Source organism: Ailuropoda melanoleuca, chromosome 16 (genome assembly GCF_002007445.2).
Source record: "Ailuropoda melanoleuca isolate Jingjing chromosome 16, ASM200744v2, whole genome shotgun sequence".
In the NCBI taxonomy this organism is placed as follows: Eukaryota; Metazoa; Chordata; class Mammalia; order Carnivora; family Ursidae; genus Ailuropoda; species Ailuropoda melanoleuca.
The window spans coordinates 85,498,523-85,520,319 of NC_048233.1; the positions used below are offsets into that span (position 1 = coordinate 85,498,523).

Genomic DNA, 21,797 nt, shown 5'->3' on the forward strand with positions numbered 1-21,797 from the left:
ATTAAACATTGAAGAAAAAACAATTACTAGAGTAACACTAGTATTATTGCAACTTTAGTTTGTAACTTCAAATCTTTTCTACGTAATTTAGGAGACTAATGCATTTATAAGAATTATCAGTTTACGTTTTGGGGCATACAACATATAAAGATGTAATCTTGTGATATCAACAACTGAAAAGGGTGAAGACAGAGCTATAAATGGGCAGTTTTTATATATTATTTAAGTTAAAATGGTATAAATAAAAATTAGAGTGTTATAACTTTAGGATGGTAAATGTAATCCCCGTAGTAATTAATTATAAAGAAAACAGCTACAGAATACATACAAAAGTAAATGAGAAAGGATTTAAACATTTCATTACAAAAAAATCAACTGAACACAAAAGAGTAATGTAGTAAATAAAGGTCAAAAACTACAGGGCATACAGACAACAAATAATACAATGAGAGAAGTAAGTCCCTCCTTATCAGTGATTTCTTTAAATGTAAATGGATTAAACTCTCCAATCAAAAGACAGAGATTGGCTAATGGATAAAAACACAAAATAATCCAACCATATGCTGTCTACAAGAGACTCACCTGAAATCTAAAGACACAAACTGGTTGAAAGTGACAGGATGGAGAAAGATATTCTGTGCAAATAGTAACCAAAAGAGAGCAGAGAGGCCATACTAATTACCAGATGAAATAGACTTTAAATTTTAAAAAGTTAGGGGCGCCTGGGTGGCTCAGTCATTAAGCATCTGCTTCGGCTCAGGGCATGATCCCAGGGTCCTGGGATCGAGCCCTGCATTGGACTCCCTGCTCCGCTGGGAGCCTGCTTCTTCCTCTCCCACTCCCCCGCTTGTGTTCCCTCTCTCGCTGTCTCCTCTCTGTCAAATAAATAAATAAAATCCTAAAAAAAAAAGTTATAAGACACAAAGATATTATATATTAATAAAGCAGTCAACACAGCAAGAAAATATAACAGTTATAAACATTTACACACCTAATGACTGATCATCAACTGACAAAGTTGAAGGGACAGATAAACAGTTCTACAATAATAGTTGGAGACTTTAGGGGCACCTGGGTGGCACAGCGGTTAGGCGTCTGCCTTCGGCTCAGGGCGTGATCCCAGCGTTATGGGATCGAGCCCCGCATTGGGCTCCTCTGCTATGAGCCTGCTTCTTCCTCTCCCACTCCCCCTGCTTGTGTTCCCCCTCTTGCTGGCTGTCTCTGTCTCTGTCAAATAAATAAATAAAATCTTAAAAAAAAAAAAAACAATAATAGTTGGAGACTTCAATACCCCACTCACAATAATGGACACAACAACCAGACTGAAGAAGATTTATATAACATAATAAACCAAGTAGATCTAACAGATTTATACAGAACACTCTGCCCAAGAAGAGAATACACATTCTTCTCAAGTGAACATGGGACATTTTCCAGCACAGATCATACATTAGGTCACAAACTATATCTCAACTATAAAGATAGCTATCCATACAAGTATCTTCTCTGACCACAATGGGAAGAATTTAGAAATCAGTAACAGAAGGAAAACTGAAAAATTCACAGATCTGTGGAAATTAACACATATTTAAACAACCAATGGATCAAAGAAGAAATCACAAGGGAACTAATACTTACACAAATGAAAATGAAAACACAACATACCAAAACTCATGAAATGCAGTGAAAGAGGTGCTAAGGGGAAAATTTATAGCCATAAATGCTTACATTAAAAAATAAGAGGGGGGGTGCCTGGGTGGCTCAGTCATTAAGTGTCTGCCTTTGGCTCAGGGTGTGATCCCAGAGTCCTGGGATCGAGCCCCACGTCAGGCTCCTCTGCTGGGAGCCTGCTTCTTTCTCTCCCCCTCCCCCTGCCTGTGTTCCCTCTCTTGCTGGCTGGCTCTCTCTCTCTATCAAAAAAATAAATAAAATCTCAAAAAATAAACATACATACATTCAAACAAGAGGGGCACCTGACTGGCTCAGCTGGCGGAACACGCAGCTCTTGATCTCAGGGCTGTGTGTGTTCGAGGCCCATGTTTTGAGTGTAGAGATTACTTAAATAAATAAGTTTTAAAAAACAAACAAACAAGAAAGATCTCAAATGAACAACCTAATTTTACAACTTAAGGAACTAGAAAAAGACCAAACTAAACTCAAAGTTAGAAGGAAGGAAATAATAAAGATTAAGAACAGAGATAAATGGAATGGAGAATAAGAAACAACAGAGAAAATCAATAAAACCAAAAGTTAATTCTTAGAAAGATCCACAAAACTGACAAAAATATAGCTAGACAGACTAAGACAAAAGGAGAAAAGACTCAAATTACTAAAATGAGAAATAAAAGTGGGGATATTATTACTGATTCTACAAAAATAAAAAAGACTGAGAGAAAAATATAAACAATTATACATGACAAATGGAATAACCTAAATAAAATGGACAAATTCCTAAAAACACAAAAAACCTACCAAGACTAAATCTGAATATAATTAGTGAAGAGACTGAATTGTTAATCAAAATTTCCCAACAAAGAAAAGCCCTGAACCTGATGGCTTCACTGGTGAATTCTACCAAACATCTGAAGATGAACTAATACCAATCCTTCTCAAACTTTTACAAAAAACTGAAGAGGAGGGAGCACTTCCTAACTCATTCTATGAGGCCAGCAGAATCTTGATACTAAAGCCAGAGACACTGTAAGAAAACTACAGATAAATATCCCTTATGAACACTGATGGAAAAATCCTCAAAAAAATTCTAACAAACAGAATTTAGCAGCATATTATAAGGATTATACACCCTGACTTAGTGGAATTTATTCCTAGAATGCACAGGTTCAATATATGGAAACAGATCCATGTAACAGGCCACATCAAAAAAATGATGGGGAAAAAAGACACGTGATCATCTCAACTGATGCAGAAAAAGTATTTGACAAAATTCAACATCCTTTCAGGATAAAAACACTCAATGAAACAGGAACAGAAAGAAAGTACCTCCACATAATAAAAGCTATTTATGAAAAGCCCACAGCAAACCTAATACTCAATGGTGAAAGACTGAAAACTTTTCCTCTAAATTTGGGAACAAGGCAAGGATGCTGATTTTTGCCACCGCTGTTCCACACAGTACTGGAAGTTCTAGCCACAGCAATTATGCAATAAAAAGAAATCAAAGGCATCCAATTTGGAAAGAAGGAAGTAAAATTATCTCTGTTCAGATATGATCTTATATGTAGAAAACCCAAAAGATACCACAAAAAAGCTACTAGAATAAATAAATTCAGCAAGGTAGCACAATACAAAAGAAACACAAAAGTCAGCTGCATTTCTATACATGAGCAATGAACAATCTTAAAAAAAAATTACAAAAACAATTTCATTTACAATGGCCTCAAAAAGAACAAAATACTTAGGAATTACCTTAATCAAGGAGGTAAAAAACTTGTACAATAAAAACTACAAAACATTGCTGAAAGAAATTAAAGAAAACATAAATAAATGGAAACATCCCATGTTCATGGTTTGGAAGACTTAGTATTATTAAAATGTCAGTATTACCCTAAGTGTTCTACAGATTCAATGCAATCCCTAACAAAATCCTAATAACTTTTTTTTTGTGGCAGAAATAGAAAAACCCATCCTAAAATTTATATGGACTCTCAAGGAACCCCAAATAGCCAAAATAATCTCAAAAAATAAAGAACAAAATTGGAAGACTCATACTTCCTGATTTCAAAACCTACTATGAAACTACAGTAATCAAATACTGGCATAAAGACAGATATGTAGACCAATGGAATAGAAGTGAAAGCCCAGAATTAAACTCATATATATGATCAAAGGATTTTTTTTTTAAGATTTTATTTATTTATTTGACAGAGAGAGACAGCCAGCAAGAGAGGGAACACAAGCAGGGGGAGTGGGAGAGGAAGAAGCAGGCTCCTAGCAGAGGAGCCTGATGTGGGACTCGATCCTAGAACGCCGGGATCACGCCCTGAGCCGAAGGCAGACACCCAACGACTGCACCACCCAAGCGCCCCGATCAAAGGATTTTTGACAAAGATGCCAAGCCGACTCAATGGGGAAAGGATAGTCTTTTCAACAAATGGTGCTGGGAAAACTGGACATCCTCATGCAAAAGAATGAAGCTGGATCCTAACCTAACACCATATGCAAAAATTAACTCAAAACGGATCAGGGACCTAAATGTGAGTCCTAAAACAATAAAACTCTTAGAAGGAACTAAAGGACAAAAGCTTCATGACATTGGTGTTGGCAATGATTTCTTGGATATAACATCAAATGCACAGGTAACAAAAGAAAAAATAGACAAAGGAGACTTCATGAAAATTTTTAAATTTTGTGCATCAAGACATTCTCAGAGTAAAAAGGCAACCCACAGAATGGAAAAACATTGACAAATAATATATCCAATAAAGGACTGACAACCAGAATATATAGAACTCCTAAAACTCAACAACAAAACAAATAACCCAATTCAAAAATGGGCAAAGGACCTGAATAGACATTTCTCCAAAGAAGATATATGAATGGCCACTAAGCATATGAAAAGACGAAGTATAATGGTGGTTTCCAGGGCATAGACGGGAGGGGAGAATGGAAGTTACCAGTTAATGGAAACATGGAAACAGAGTTTCACTTTTACAGGATGAAAAAAGTTATGGGGTTGGATGGTGTTGACAGTCCCACAGCAATGTGAATATAATTAATACCACTGAACATTACATTTAAAAATTATTAAGATGACAAATTTTATGTTATATGTATTTTACTACAATAAGAAAAAAAGTTAAAATAAGTAGCTTCTTCAGTATCCAGACAGCGGAACGACATTATAAAAAGGTTATAAAAAGTGTTTGGTTTTCAGGAATGTACTGTATGGTGACTAACATAATGTAATAAAAAAACATTAAAAAAAAAAAACTAAAAAAAAAAAGTGTTTGGTTTTGTTTTGGTTTGATTTTGTTTTGAGAGAGAGAGTGAGCGAGCCAGGGCAGGGACTGGGGGTGGAGGGCGGGCGGTGGAGCCCAGCACGGATCCTGATGCAGGGCCTGACACTTAACTGACTGAGCCACCCAGGCACCATAAAAAAAGGTTTTTAAAGAAACAAAAACAACAAACAGGTCAGCCTGAAATTAACAACTACCAAGATCAAACTGGCAGTCGCAAAATGACAATGGAATATTGACACAGTCTCCCCAGAAATGCAAAAAATGTGAAAATTATGGAGAATTTCAGAAATCAAAAGGGCAAAATATTTGGAAAGCCAACTATGTGAAAGTAGGAATCCACAACCAGAGATAAGGGGGACCAGGGTCTAAAATAGGATATCATTTTAAAACTCCATTAAGACAGGTCTCAGTAATTGCGCGTTATTCCCGCTCTCTAAGCAGCCCTCTATCTATGTAGTGAATGCTAGAGTGGACCTAGCCCCCAGCAAGACCTACTTGGTACAGATGGGCCAACCACAGGTCTTTAAAACAAGAAGGGTAGATCCCAGGGATTCTATCTTCCATTACAAAGTCAAAGTGCCCTTCCAGGACAAATCAATGGCACAGGAGTTTAAAATGAGTGAGTCAGATTTCCAGGCCCAACCCAAGCATCGAAGTACTACAGTTCTGGGGGAGTGGCCCAAACCACCTCCATAACATCACTATGATGCTGGTGGTTTTATTCTCAAGTGTTGAAGCCAAAGACCCATGACAATGGGAGCCACATCCTAGGGACAAAAGGGCCCTGCCTCAAAAGCACGGCTTCAAAGTTAAACAAGAATTTTTCTAGCTGGGTTAGATAAGCATTGATGGAAAAAAAGTAAGAAACAACAGGCTCCAAATGGAGTCACTTGTGCCAAGCCCTACATCAGCAAGCCAAGATTTAATACCTAACCAAAGAGGTTCAACCTCTTCCAGGAATGTAATCTTAAACCAGTCAATCTGGACTTTTCTTTGTAAGCAGTAGAAGTATCTGCCTGACAGACCTCTTCCATCCCCCAAAGAAGGTTAAGGTAACCTGCTCTTTCCTTGTTCCTGTACCTTCTGCCTATAAAAGTCTCCCATTTTGCATAGCTCTTTGGAGCTCCTTTCTACTTGCTAGATGAGATGCTGCCTGACTCATGAGTCACCGAATAAAGCCAATTAAATCCTCAAATTTACTCAGTTGAATTTTTGGGTTTTGTTTTTTTTTTTAAACACCATCTATGCCTCCTGCAGGTAACTTAAAATGCTGAAAAAATACCTGTGTATATATATGTATATATTTCTTAAAACTTTTAATTAAAAAAAAAACTTGAATTTTTAAAATTTTCTTTAAAATGTTGATAAGTTAGCAAGAAAATAAGGTACAGTCAGACCAAAATCTAAGTGGAGGAAGAAACCCAGAGAGAGACAAGTAAACACTGAAGCCTTTGCCCTGAGGACAGCTCCAGAACCAAGTGATCCTTCAAAGCCTCCAGAGCACAAGGGCACAGCTCAGAGCCCACGCCAAGTGGGGAGTCTGTAGAGGTCTTAACCCCAACAAGGCTGGGATTTCAAAGGATACTCTCTTTGCATGAGAACGAACCAGAAATAAACCCGATCTACCTCCTCACCCACAAGAGGTACCTGCACAGAAAAAGAGGTGTCTTAATTGGAGCAGTTGGAGACACAAACAAACAAAACCCCACCCCCAGAAGCTGTCATCACAAAACACCCCTCACAGATTTCCAGTCCAAATTCCCACTACACGGGTGGTCAGAAAACCCTCAGTGCTCTATACTCCTGGTGGGAAGAAGGGTAAATTAGTACAACCACATTGGAAAAGAGTTTCCTGTAACCCAGAAGAGTCAGATGTGCCAGCGATTCCACTCCTAGTTTATTCCCTGGAGAAACGTGCTCATGGATACCAGGAGCCATGGAAAAGAATGTTCACAGCAGCAGTGTTCCTAAGGGGAAAAACATGAAACCGGACCAAAGGCTTCTTGGCAGCGGAAAGGATCAATATGCTGTAGCACATTCATACAGTGGAAAGTTACAGAACAGTGAAAATGAAGGGAGTTACGTGTAGCCACATGGACGCATCCCAAACATGCTGAGTCAGAGGTCCACAGTATGACTCCACATCTTCGAAGTTCAAAAACAGGCAATACTAAACAATAAGTTATTTAGAGATTGGTCACAGGTGGTAAAACCATTGAGAAAATACGAGATGGGGCACCTGGGTGGCTCAATCTGTTAAGAAGACGACTCTTCATTTCGGCTCAGGCCATGATCTCAGGGTCATGAGATCGAGTGCTGCGTTGGGTCTGCACTCAGCAGGGAGTCCGCCTGAGATTTTCTCTCCCTCTCTAAGTAAATAAATCCGGAAGGAAGGAAGGAAGGAAGGAAGGAAGGAAGGAAGGAAGGAAGGAAGGAAAGAAAAAGAAAATCAAGAGAATGATCGTAAAAGATTAACTGTGGGGGTAAGGCCCTTCAATAGCGGTAGGTGCTTATAAGGCCTAGTCTTTTTATTCCTTAACCTGGGGGATAGAAACATAAATGTTCATTATTTTGTTTTAACGTGTGAGTGTGTATATGCTCTAAATATCTCTTCTGTATGATATCTTTTGTAGTTAATATACAGCCAAAAAAGAAAGAAACTATGGAATGTTACGCAGTTGTGTTTTTTTTTTTTTAAGATTTTATTTATTTACTTGACAGAGAGAGACAGCCAGCGAGAGAGGGTATACAAGCAGGGGGAGTGGAGAGGGAGAAGCAGGCTCCCAGCAGAGGAGGGAGCCCGATGCGGGGCTCGATCCTAGGACCCTGGGATCATGCCCTGAGCTGAAGGCAGACGCTTAATGACCAAGCCACCCAGGCGCCCCCTGTTACGCAGCTTTTAAAGAGTGAAGCCGACATCTGTACTGACATGGGAAGATCTCTAAGACACACTAGTTAAGTAAAAATGGCATGGAGCACAGAAAGTTTAAGAGGAAAAAAGAATAGAAATAGATTTGTATTTTAAATGGACCCATCATCTCCAGAAGGATAGACAAGATACTTTAACCAGAGGTGGCCTCTAGGGAGTGGAACTAGGTTATGCTACTAGGGAAAAAGAACAACACAAGGCTTTTTTTCCTTTTTTTTTTTTTTTAAGATTTTATTTATTTGTCAGAGAGAGAGCAAGCCTGCGCGCTCTCGCGCAAGCAGGGAGAACAGCAAGCAAAGAGAGAAGCAGGCTCCCCGATGAGCAAGGAACCCAATGTGGAACTCAATCCCAGGACCCGGGGATCATGACCGCAGCCCAAGGCAGACGACTGAGCCACCCAGGCATCCCAAAACAAGGCTTGTGTCAGGTTCAAGTATTACTTAGCTAAAATACGCGGTTTTTGTTTTTTGTTTTTTAAGTTAAACCCTAACCCTTTGGTTTACCACTTGGCAAACTGGTTCTAAGACTCTATTAGGTTTGTGTGGAGTGCCTCTAGGGCCATTGCCTGGGTCACACCTGGACATCCTCTGACTCATCCGTAGCTGTTCCACCAGACCTCAGTTTTCAGGGTGAAGGCACTCCATTATCTCAAAGATTTCACTGCAATGGTACGCCAGCCCATCCAAGCCCAGAATCCTACAAGGACCCTGTGGTATTGTAATATAATAAATATGAATTTGGTCTTTATTCCAGGTTTCCCAGGCACAAGAGATTCTAAAAACCCTTGGAATTTCCTGAGTGATAGGGGAGAGACTGGGCGTCTTTTGTTATTCACAACAAGCTCTTTTCAACCACACCAGAGTCTATGCTAATGAGATGAGTCTTGGTGGGCACCTCGATAGCATTCAGGAGGGGGCTGGTTGCCAGAGGAACCAGTGATGAGGTTACAGGGTTGGAACATTCAGCCCCACCCTTGGGCCTCAGGAAGGGCAGACAGGCTAGAGATGGAGTTAATCACAATGGCCAATCATGTCCGCGTAATGAACCCTCCACGAACACCCTTAACAACAGAGCTCAGAGAGCTTCCTGCTGGTGAATGCCTCTGTGCACAAAGGGAGGCATCCCTCCAACTCCACCGGGACAGAAGTTCCTGTGCCCAGGGTCCTTCTGGACTTTACCCAAAGTACCCCTTCATCTGGCTCTTCATTTTCATCCTTTATAATAAATCAGTAAACATAGTAAAGTGAAGTGTCTCCCTGACTTCTGTGAGCCGTTACAGCAAATTATCAAACCCAAGGAGGTGGTCGTGGGAACCCCCTATATACAACCGGTGGGTCAGAAGATAGATGGCAACCTGGCATTTGTGACTGGCAGTCCCATGCAATTGAGTCCTTAACCCATGAGGTCTGCACCAGCTCCAGGTGGTCAGTGTCAGAAATGAATTAAACTGTAGGACACCCAGTTGGTATCAGAGAGACAGAAAATTGGTTGGTATTAGGAAAAATACCACACATTTAGTGTCTAAAGTGTTGGGGGTGAAAAACACCATAAGAGATCTTTGGATGGGAACCCATCAATGACTGGACCCTTGAGCTTACTCTGCTCGGCTTACTGATCTGGGAGAAAGATCTCAAAGAGACAGTGGCTGAAATGTCCTCCTGGGACCATAAATCCGCTAGGAATGGTTGTTTTTGCCCTCTGCCCTGGATATGCCCTTCATCTGCCTCCTGGGATATAAAACCTCTTTAAAGCTGTGTTCTCTCCAGTGGGAGAAGTGAGCGAGGAAGGGAAGAAAACAGACTGAGAGTTGTCAAAACAACAGAGAGAGAGGCCAGCTACAGGACTAAATGCAGATCTTTGCTTAGAAGGTAAAGCATACTAATCCCTTCACTCCCGACCAGTCTCAACGTACTTACTTCCCCTCTCCTCAACAGGTGCCCCACCTGTCTCTCCTGCTTGCCAAATGCCATTCCACAGCCCCAGCACATGAAACATGAGAACAAAGTAGTTGGAAGAAAAACAGAACCAGAGTTATAAATGCATATTCGGAGTGTGCTAGGAGGATCCCCCTCTCCAAAATGCCTCCCTCACCATGCACCAAAAAAAATGGAAAGAATAAAACCTCTCAAATTTAACCTCCACAAATACGTTGTTTTGCTTAGAGTTAAGTCCCAGTGCTGGCAGGCCGTTTCAGCTTCCACCTCACCTGCCTTGAAGTAAAGGGAAAGCTCCAAAGACCTGGAAGCTGTTTCTCTTATGAATAGCCCTGCCAGCCCACCTAACCGAGCAGCAAGGGGCTCCAACAGGCTCACCATGCAGATGACATGCTGGTCTCTCACCCGGTCCCTGTCAGCGGCTCCTGCCCTAAATTCAGGAGAAAAGGGAAGAAGGCCCTAGGAGGCAACAGCTGGGGAGATTCAGGAACTAGGACAACTCTGCTTGATCTCTCTCTGGATAATGTTTTCTCCAGGTGCGTTCTCAGGACTAGCTGCTCTGGTCTCAAGTAAACTCAATTTTCTCAGGAAATTGTGAGTTGGATTTAACAGACCAATCCAAACGTGGCATTCCATTCCAATTCCCTGTCTCTATGCCTGTCCAATTTGTCTCTTCAGCTCGATGAATGCGGTTGCTTTTCCAGCTCTGCATCTCAAGATGGAGACAGAGTTGAAAACTCGAGCTAATTCCTTTCTGCACTCCACCCATGGCAACCTTTCTTCTGTAGCCATCTGTATTTGCTCCTTCCTGCCACCTTGTCTGAGTTACAACAACCACCTCTCAGAGCCGGTCTCCCAGCCGGACGACCTGCTCTCCCCATTCCAGGCCAGCCAGCACACTACTTCCCGAAGAGTTTTTCAAAGCCCCATTCACTTGTCGGTGGCTGCCTGCTCAAGCATCTCAGAGGTTTCTCATCGTCTCAGATCCCAGGAGGAAGCTGGGCATTCACAGAATGAATCCCCCTACAGCAGCCATTCTTTCAACAGGTTTTTCAAGCACAGGGTCCTGTGGGTTCAGTAGTGAACATAGCAGGTGCAAACCTCCACCCTCGTGGGGCTTCCATCGTCTTCCTCCCACCAGCGAGACTGGGGCATCACCCTTCCCAATGCCCGGCTTTTCTCATCATGACTTTTCTCCACGTGCCACCACCTGGATGCTGTCCCCTCCTCTGTGTGACGGCTTTTGGGCAAATAGGCTTGAGCAATAGAATGTAGAAAGGGCCCAGAGCGACCCCCTGGCTGAATACAGACAGCCCCATCGGGCGACCAACCTCAAAATACCAATAGGCCCTAACTAACCAATGGGCTACATACAGCCACAGTTTGGCACGGTTACCAAAAAAGGGAGAATTCTGTGCATCCCCATACCTCCTCACCTCCCCCCTTTAAAAACAGCCCCCACGCACTGCCTCGTTGCAGTCTCTGCTTTGCTGTCCTGTCCTCCGCAACCTTGCTATATTCAATAAACTTCTATCTCCTTTGTTTTGCCTCAAGGGAATCCTTTCACTGCACACACCCCAGGTTCCACCCCACATTTGGGGGCCCTCATCTGATCGGGAGAGACATCCCATTTAGACACCACACTCTGCCAGCCCAAACAGGACCCCCTTGTCTCAGGGCCAGGTCTCTCAGGTCTACTCTCTTGAGTAGCCACCCATCTAACAACCAACCCCTCAACTTGCAAGCCCTCAGGCTCCTGTGTTCTACTCCACACTGTGTTCCCCTGTGGCTGTTCTCCCACAGTACCACCAACACAGCCACCATGATGATGTGTCTGCTGGGTACCACGTCACGTAAGTGACTTCACTTAATTCCCCCAACAGCCCTGTGAGGAAGGTTTTATTGTCCCTATCTTATAGATGAGGAAACCAAGGCTCAAAGGGGCTCAGGAATTTGCCAGAAGTAACAGAGCTGGTAAAGGGCCAAAGCCAAACTCCACTCCTGACTGCCTGACTCCGGAGCCCTGCTGTTAGCCTTCATTTTTGCACTGAGCATCTCACCTGGCACAGGTGAGCGCCAATTACGGCGGCCTCGTTAACAAGAGCTCCTTGAGTGAGCATGTATTTTGTCCCAGCACATGCCTGTCTTCTCTCACCAACCACGGGACCATGACCAAGGCAAGGGCCACACGTCAGATCCTCTGGAGCTCTACGGCATCCAGCAAAGAGCGATGCCTGCCGCAGAGCCATAGTAAACGCCTGAGGAAAGAACAATTTCTTGGAATACCGCACAGTAATAACTTTTGCCCTTCTTAAACCATTCAACTGTGAAACACAGGATTAGGTCATGGGGAATTTATTCTGCCAAATATTCAAACTGCCATTTAAGACTATCGGAGGTAAAAAGGGAGGGAAAGATGGCTCGGGTCAGTAAAATCACAAACAGCTTTGCAACCAACTGGAAGGGAACAGTCGAAAGCCTGGAAGGCGGAGCCAAGCCTTCAGGTCTCACAGAAGTGGCCCTGGCTTCAGCCTCGGGCAACACGGCCAAGAGACCCTGCCCTGAGTGGAGGCTCCCAATTGGCCCAAAGTCCAAGTGACCAATAAAGAGCTCTTCTGCAAACTCCCAACAAGAGATCAACTGAAGTAGGAGAGACTGCGTTTCAGAGTTGATCTCTTCAGCCCTGCGACCAGTGACGCTGCCACATCACATTCTAATGCCCTGTGTGACAGCAGGAAGGGCTCCAGGCCAGTAATCAAGGTGCTGCTTTCAAAGCTTCCTGGTGGAGCTGGTTGGGTCACTGAACCCCACTAACCTCTGTCATCCATAAACAGTGAAACCATGACCTTGGCCAGCGCCAGTAAGAACTGTCTGACGAAATGATGTACTGTGAAGTACTATACACATACGAGGAGTGTTACCAACAACAGAAGCAACAGAACATCAGTAGGCAGCTCAATGATGCCTTGGAAAGTGCTGGCTGGGATTAGACTCCAATATTTGTTGAACCCTTGATGGCATTTAATGGGCTGGGGAGAGGCTGCCACTATTAGGTTATAGCAGCTGTTCTACTTTTGAGGCAAAACTTTCCTGTCTTGTAATTCCATTCTGTTATTTCCCAAGCAGTCAGTAAAATTGTGCAAAATGTCCAGTAGTATTTTTCAAAGCTGTATTTTGAGAACTTATTAAACTGGTAGGTCTGCATCTTTCAGGCAAAATGGTACGACGAGATAGGCAATAACCCTGAGACAGGGAGACGAGGTGACATCCACAAGAGTGGATTGACAGCTGGCCAAAAAATAAGCAACCCAGGCAGATTTCATTCACTTAACAAGTATTTTGGGGGGCCCATTATGTTCTCGGCTTGGTAGAACATAGAATAAGCATTTCTTAGGCACTTCTAGAGATACTTGGGGAGGGGAACTTGGTAAAAGACAGACTTCCTGCAGATCAAGGGTGCAAAGACTTCAATTGTTATTTAGGCACTAAACTGACATGTTGTCCCTGAAGATAGAAGACATCCGAGCTATCTCAGACTCAAAGGTCAAATACACTGCAAGTCTGCCTCATTCAGCATCTGTGTTCAGCCCACTGCCTCTGGCTCCTGTGGGTTTGCAGAGAGAAATGAGCTCTTAATCTTATCAAAGACCCCTAGTTTGTGGAGTTGCTTAAGCGCTACTTTCAAGATTCTGTATGTGATGCCTAGGTGTGGCTGAGTCTTCCTACTTGGAGTTCCTGGAGCTTCCTGGGCACATAAATTCTTTTCATCAAATTTAGGAAGTATTTGGCCATTATGTCTTCAAATATTCATTCTGCTCCTTTCTCTCCATCCTCTCCTGCTAGGACTCCCATATGCACACATTGTTTATAAGAAAGTCACAGGGGGGCCTGGCTGGCATAGTCAGTACAACCTGCCACTCTTGATCTTGAGGCTGTGAGTTCAAGCCCAACATTAGACCTAGAGCTCACATTAAAAAAAGAAGAAAGAAAAGAGAAGAAAAAAGAAAAGCAAAGCCAAGTCACAGGCTCAAAGTGGAGTCACTTGCCCATGAGACAGACGAACAAACGAAGACTTAATTGCAGTTTCAACCTCTCTAGGAATGGAATATTAAACCAATCAATCTGGAATTTTCTGGTCAGCACAAAAGAGGTAATCTGTCCCAGCGGCCTTTCCACCTCCCAGAGAAAGATAAGGCAATCCACCTAATAAGACCCCCTGCTGCTCCCCCTGAGGAAGGTGACTGGTCTGCAATAATCTCTTCTTTTCTTCTGCTAGTAACTCCTTCCCCTCACCCTCTCTCCTATAAATACCTTCCTTTAAATACCTGGTACCACTCCCAAGACCTCTCTACTTGCTAGATGGGATGCTACCTGATTCATGAATCATTTAATAAAGCCAATTAGATCTCCAAATTTACTGCAGAATTTTTGTTGTGTAATAATGTTGATAGTTTGATGGTGTTCTTCAGGCATCTGAGGTCTGTTCATTTTCCTTCATTCTTGCTCCCTTCTGTTCCTCTGACTGGATAATCTCAATTGACCCATCTTCAAGTTCATGGATTCCTTCTTCTGCCTGCTTTATTCTGCTACTAACCCCATCTAGTGACTTTTTCATTTTGGCTGTTGTATTTTTCGACTTCTGAACTTCTTTTTGGTCCTTTTTTCCCTATCATTTCTATTTGGCGAGGCACTGTTCTCATAGTTTAGTTCTTTAAATGTGTTTCACCACAGCTGATTTAAAGTCTTTATAGGGGTGCCTGGGTGGCACAGCGGTTAAGCATCTGCCTTCGGCTCAGGGCGTGATCCCGGCGTTATGGGATCGAGCCCCCACATCAGACTCCTCCACTATGAGCCTGCTTCTTCCTCTCCCACTCCCCCTGCTTGTGTTCCCTCTCTTGCTGGCTGTCTCTCTCTCTGTTGAATAAATAAATAAAAATCTTTAAAATAAATAAATAAATAAATTCTTTATAAAAGTCCAACAAATGAGCTTCCTTAGGGATAGTTTCCATTGGCAGCTCTCCCTGCGTATGTGTGCTTCTTTCTTGTTTCTTTGCACGACTCAAAATTTCTGTTGAAACTAAGATTCGGCCATTTCCCTTGAGTAAACGTTCCTTGGGTTGCTGCAAGCCATTAATTTCCAGAGTTCTGAAAAAGATGATTTTGACAATTTTTGCCAGTTTTTTCATTTCTTTAGGGAGGAGCATCTTTTAAGAAGTCTTTATTCCACTACTCCCCAGGAATCTATATCTTGTATGGCATTTAGAAAGAGGTTTTCATCCCCCCAAAACAATCCGTTGGAGAACAGGAGTAAACGAGAGGAATTCTTTTTTTTTTTTTTTAATATCTTATTTATTTGTCAGAGAGAGAGCACACAAGCAGGGGGAGCGGCAGACAGGGAGAAAAGCAGGCTCCCCGCTGAGCAAAGAGCCTGATGTGGAACTCGATCCCAGAACCCTAAGATCACGACCTGAGCTGAAGGCAGATGCTTAACTGACTGAGCCACCCAGGCATCCAAAAGGGAGGAATTCTGATAGTTAAAACCCTGTCCCTGATCTTAAGTCCCACATAGTATTACTATAAATTGCACCCTTTATTTTTTTTTAAAGCTGATTATTCAAAATTAAAAGACACTGCAAAACAAAAAAATTTTAAACATGTAATTTTATAATTCAAGCATCCAGGAAAAAAAATTTTGGTATAGCATTCCAAAATAACCAAAAAGGAGATGCCACACATTCTGTTTTATAATATACCTTTCGCAAGTAAAAGCATCCTGTTCTAGGGTAACAAATTTAGAGCAACAGTTTGATTAGGGTACAAGGGCTATTTTTAAAGCTGCATTGTATGACACTGAACAGACTGTACATGTAGCAATACTTTTTTATGTACATTTTGATAGTTTCCCTTTTTTTTTTTTTCCTTTTTTAAGACTATTTTTAAGTAACCTCTACACCCAATGTGGGGCTTGAACTCACAACCCTGAGATCAAGAGTCACACATTCCACTGACTAAGCCAACCAGGTGCCCCGGTTTCCCATTTTCGGCTATAAAAGTGCTAATCTGAACAGCCCAGTTTGTATGCTTGCCCCATTATACCTTAGGTTACATTTCTAGAACTGACATTGCTGTATCAAATGCTCTATTTATTTATTTACTTTAAGTTTTAGGTGTGATCTTCTCTATATCCCCTGACATTTAATGCCCTGCCCTGTGGTGGAGCACATCTTCCTCTCTCTCTCCGAACAGAGATTCTGTTAACTCAGTGATGTCACTGCCATCATCAGTATACTCCCATATGCTCTTATTATCACACAGTGATGCTTCCCCACCTGAAGGGGAAACTCAGAGCCAAAGCTAAATAGAGACTGTATTTCAAACTGCAGAGCCGGAATCTAAGCAGTCCCCCCACTTAAATGTCATTTTCTTGGAATTCCACACTTTCACTCTTACACACGTGGGGTGACATCAGCATCAGCCATCACGGGAGAGGTCAAGCTACATTAATAATTTTTAACCAGATCCCACTAACCACCCACAAGTTTCCCGAGGCCACACCCAGTGACCAGGATGGGAATGCAAGTCCACATCCATTTATCATCTAACATCAAATCTATAAAAGGAATTTGATGGTAATGGTCCCTCCAAAGAGACTGGTAGCTCTCTACTGCAAGGTCAGGGAGAAGACAGGGTTCTCAACATTTCCAGGAAGCTGAACTGAAGAGAAGGAAAAGGCAGGCATGAGTTCTTGATGCCAGGATTTCTTGGTAACCAAGCCTGACCAGAAACCACCATTACTCAAGCCTGACCAGAAACCACCATTACTCTGAAGTACCAGACTCCTTTTCTCTTCATTTGAGAAGATGTAAGAAATGGCGGGGGCAGGGGGAAGAATGCCAGACCTAGACTCAGAAGACTGGGACTCCCAATTCTATAACTGCTGGGTCACTAGCCTGAATTTACAGCTAGTCCTTGGTCGGACGAAGCCTTGGAAGATAAACAGAATCTCAATTCCACCTAGTCTGTACTTTAATTCCACCTATTTTGTGGCCATAGTGCATGAGAAATAAAGCCTTAAATAGGTTAATTGAATCTAGTGATCCAGTCACACGGTATGGCAGCCTGGGTGGAAAAGTGCAGAGTTCCATGGGAAGAAGATTAGGCAATGTGATGTTTCAATCTGGGGCATATGGGCTGTGAGTCTATCTCTACTTGGGGGCAAAATGGCAATGAATCAGGACTGCCTAGCAGTTGGACTCAAAGGAAAAGACCTAGTTTCATCCTGGCCAGGAATCTCTTGAATTATAAAGACATGGCAGCTAGTGTATAAAGAAACTCCTGAAGTTGCTTAGGAAAACAATTTAGTACAGTTTGAAAACAACATAATTTCTTTGTTAGGTAAGATTCTTTAATTCCAGGAAGTTAAAGCATTAAGAATAAATATGCCCAAGAAAATAAAACCTATAGTATTAATAATTTTGAGTTAAGAAATCTGTGTGTATCTGTTATTTTATTTACTTTAATTCAAGGGAATTCGGTCTGTTCAGAATAACAAGTCAGTCTCAAAATTCCAATTAAAACATGTAACTGAGTCATTACTTCACACACGATTTTAAGTAGGAATTTTATTAAGTTTAATATTAGTATGGCAGATGACGAATAAGCTCAAAGATGTTCAACATCATTAGTAACCAAGGAAATTCACATTGAAACCACAAGACACCAACGCACATCTTTTAGAATAGCTCAAATTTAAAAGACTGACCATATCCGGTGTAGGTGAGGATGTGGAGAGACTGGAGCTCTCATATGCTGCCAGTGGGAATGTAAGATGGTACAGCCACTTTGGAAGAAGGTTGGGCAAGTTCAAGTTACATATACACCTACCATATGCTCTAGCCACTCCACTCCTACACATTTGCCCAAGAGAAGAGGAAATATATGTCCACACAAAGACTTACACACAAACATTCATAGCAGATTTATTAAGAAAGACCAAAAACTGGAAACAACTGAAATAACCAACAACAGGTGAATTAATAAACAAGCTGTGGAGGAGCCACATAATGGGATACTACCCTGAAGCAAAAGGGAAAAGAACTACTGATGGATGCAGCAACATAGACAAATCCCAAAATAATTATGCTGAGTGAAAGAAGCCAAACAAAAAAAAGGATACATACTCTATGATTTCACTTACGTAAAATTCCAAAAAATGCAAACTTATCTACAGTAACAGAAAGCAATTCAGTGGTTACTTGGGGATGGGGGAAGCAGAGAGGGGTGGGAGGGAGGACTACCAACGGGCATGAGGACACTTTCGGAGGTGATGGATGTGTTCGCTATCTTAACTGTGGTTAAGGTTTCACAAGAGTTCGCAACTAATGAATCACTGAACACATCAAAAACTTATGATGTACTATATGCTGGCTAAATGAATGTAGTAAAAGAAAGATTTCACAAGAGGACAGATATGTGGAAACTTATACATTGTACACTAAAGATGCACAATTTATTATGTTAAAAATACCTCAATAAAGTGAGTAGAATAGCTTTAAAATGGTAAAACATAAAACGGTATAAGAATGTTTAAGAAAATTTAACACTCAGCTTAATTTATTAGATTTACAGGAATTATTTAAGCATTAGGGATGTTTGTTAGGCAATTAGAAATGTTAAAATAATTAAAGAAAGTTGAAAGTAATTTACAAATTCAATTTAAAATTTTCAAATGAGTTAAGTTTGCAAATGGAATCAAGTATTCATCAAAAGGTCCCTTCAAACTGTTAAAATTTTCTAGAATCATAAATAGAACAGAGAGATCTACAGGCTTTACTTAAAAGTGCAATTTAAAAGACTGGAGGCATCTGGCTGGCTCAGTTGGTTAAGCATCTGACTCTTGTTTCTGCTCAGGTCATGATCTCAGGGTTTTGAGATCGAGCCCCATGTCGGCTCAGGATGGGCATGGAGCCTGCTTAAAATTCTCTCCCTCTCCCTCTGCCCCTTCCCACCCTCTCCCTCTCTATAAATAAATAAATAAAAATAAAAATAAAAGACTAGCCTTTGGGGAACCTGGCTGGCTGGAAGAGCTCGTGGCACTTAATTTCAGAGTTGTGGGTTCAAGCCGCATATTCGGTATGGAGATTAGTTAAATAAGCTATTAAAAAATAAATAAAATAAATAAATAAATAACAAGACATCTAGCCCTTAAAGGAAGAAGTTGATTTTGAGTTTGGGATCTTAAGAAACTGAAAATCAATTTTTTTTTCAATCAAAGTAACTTTCCAATTATCTTTGTGTTACACAAAAGCCCAGGGGTAGGAGAGGGGTGCTGCATCAAAAACTTCACCCGGACATTCCAGTTACCTGAAACTCACCAGGTCACTTAGTCTCTCTGAACTTCAGTTTCCTCATCCACAAGAGAGAAATTCAGAATAAACAATACATTTATTATTAAGGATTTCATATTAATAAATTTCATACTGATAAACAGCACATTAGTAAAAGCACTCGGAGAAGCATACAGTGATGTGCAAATATAACAAATTAGCAGCATGGTATCACTTTGGAGTAACTGCAGCTGTTCCCAGACCCCGGGCTGACCAGTGACAGACATGCAAAAGGTGCCACGTGTATCCTGGAGACTAAGCATGACTCAGCACAAACAGATCACGGAATTTTCCCTAAGGCCTCAGCCAGGGATGGATGTCTGTGGGGAGGGGAGCTGCCACATGTGGAGTCTGGACCCATTCCACACACAGCTGGTGGAAACGGACTTAGAGCAGTCTTGGCTATCCGACCCCCCCCTTCTCTGGCCTGCAGGCAAATAAGGATAAGGAGCTACAGGACGGCAGCGATGAGGGGGTGCTGGGATAACCTCAGTTACACCTCTGCTATACTACTTAAGAAACGACAACAACAACAACAGCCTGCATTCCCCTCCCTCCAGGATCACCAAGGAGAGGACAGAGGAGGAGGACAGGGCAGCCACCTTCTATGGCAGTCTTAGTTCCAGTAACTAAGGAAAACTCCGAGGACTCAGCTGGGACTTAGGGAAGAAGCGCCAGACAAGCCTTAACAAATTAGATGACATGGTAAAAGGCAGCCCTTCTTGGCAACTAATTTTCCCTTGCTACTGACAGATCTGGGGGAAGACATACAAGAAAAGAGGGCACTCTTAAAAAAGCAAGGGGAAGGTCAGAATCTTGGATCCTGCTAATCAGCCTTCTCTGGGCCCCAATTTCTTGGCTCAGTAAGATAGGTGGTTTGGGCCTTTACCCAACTCTCCACCTCTCCTCATAGGGATGCAGGTAAGAGCAGTAACATTCAGCTCTATCAACCAAGAACAGGAAGATGAGAGCAAGCAGAGAGAACAGGGCAGTGGAAACTTTGTGGAGGGTAGAGTCCATCAAAAATCCGTACCTTTACTCCACACCTACTTTTATGTGATTAGAGTTTTTTTTTTTTTAAGTAGCCTCCACGCCCAATATGGGGCTTGAATCACAACCCTGATACCAAGAGTCACATCTCTACCAACTGAGCCAGCCAGGCACCCCACTCCACCTGCTTTTCAAAGCAAACACAATCCTAGAGTAGAAAATGGCCACTGCTGGTCCAAGACCTAGGACTACAGAGGGCTGTGGGAACATCTCAGAGAGCAGAACGACTCCTGGGTCACGAAGGCTCACCTGAGAAAAATCCCCACACAATGGGAAGAAACCCAAGAAAAATCCCAACACAAAGGAATCTCCACTCTGAGCACAGAACATGAGCTCTGGGGAAAGCTGTCCCTGAGCCACAAAGCCCCCAGATAGCAACTGGCCTGCCTCTGGGTGTGGGAAGACCAACGTTATCAGTGTCTGAAATACAGGAGAAATGCTCGACAGAGAGCCAGGATCATGCCAGGCTAGGACGTTTGTGTTGGACTAGCAGTGGGAGATAGGACTGGGTCATCAGGTAGCCTCCAGCCCAGAGGGCCTTGGCATTAGGCTGCGGAGATGCACGCAGATCAGTGCATTGGGGGAAACCAGTGTGAGAAAAGCAGCTGGTTACATGGGACAGTGCTGCCTGAGCACTATGTGGGCAAAGAAGGTCCAACTTCACCTTTACCCCCTTATCACTGGGACTCCCCAAGACTGGGTGTCCCTGTCTGGAAACACAGGTCAAGTGTTTTTACAGCCAGCTGACAGAGCCACCTCCCACATCCAGCTTCACACTTCCCTGGGTCCCCCACTGCCCAGCTGCCTGTTCTACCCATTAACTCAAGGGGTCTTCCCAGAGGCTGTCCAGCCCTGGACAGACTTCTTGTGGTCCTGAGAAGCCTCAGGTCCCTCCCCTTGACCAGCTTCCCAAGCCAACACCCTTCCAGAAGTCAGGCCTCCTGCCGAGGCTGCCGGCTACCAACTGGGGCCAGCAGAGAGCCAGATGTCACTTTTCTGTGTAAACCAAGAGAAATCAGGAACAGACAAGGACTGCTTGTATTTACCAAACTCAGAGCTTGGCCTTTTTTATTTACTGAACTTGATGACTGACATGCCAGGACTGCTAACACCCACACCTGCTCATAAAAGAGGACCCACATGCATCCCACCAACCTGGAATCAGGCACAGACTTACCCTCAGTGTTCTGTCAGCTCTCAGAAGGCAGCAGCTATCTAAAGTAAAAGAAAAAAGAAGTGTTACCCTCATTTCTCCAGGCATTCCCCAGAGAACCTAGGAGTGGCAAGAACACAGATTTAGAACCCAGAGAACTGTTACTTTGCTTCCATCTTAGGGACTTGGGATGGCGGTGGGGGGGGGACCCGGACAGCACAGGGCTGAGAGCACCCTGGCTCTTGTCCAATTGTCTGGGCCCCACCCTTGCAGCTCAGCTGCCCATTCCCATAACCACTCAAAGCCTGCTTCCTCATCTGTGAAATGGGAATAACAACAGCATCCAGCTCATAGAGTTCCCAGTGA

General features: G+C 42.7%; 1 protein-coding gene across 5 annotated transcripts in view; it reads right to left on the bottom strand.

Annotated features, from left to right (window-relative positions):
* Nucleotides 1-21,797, bottom strand: part of PC (pyruvate carboxylase) — a 100,460-nt gene that overhangs the window by 69,182 nt on the left and 9,481 nt on the right. For 2 of the 5 annotated variants that reach the window (XM_034644621.1, XM_019808540.2), the window contains exon 2: nucleotides 21,456-21,493. The exons of the other annotated variants lie outside the window; for them this stretch is intronic. The gene's annotated coding sequence lies outside the window, so the exon portion shown is untranslated. The remainder of the gene's footprint in view (nucleotides 1-21,455; nucleotides 21,494-21,797) is intronic. 5 annotated transcript variants of the gene reach the window in all.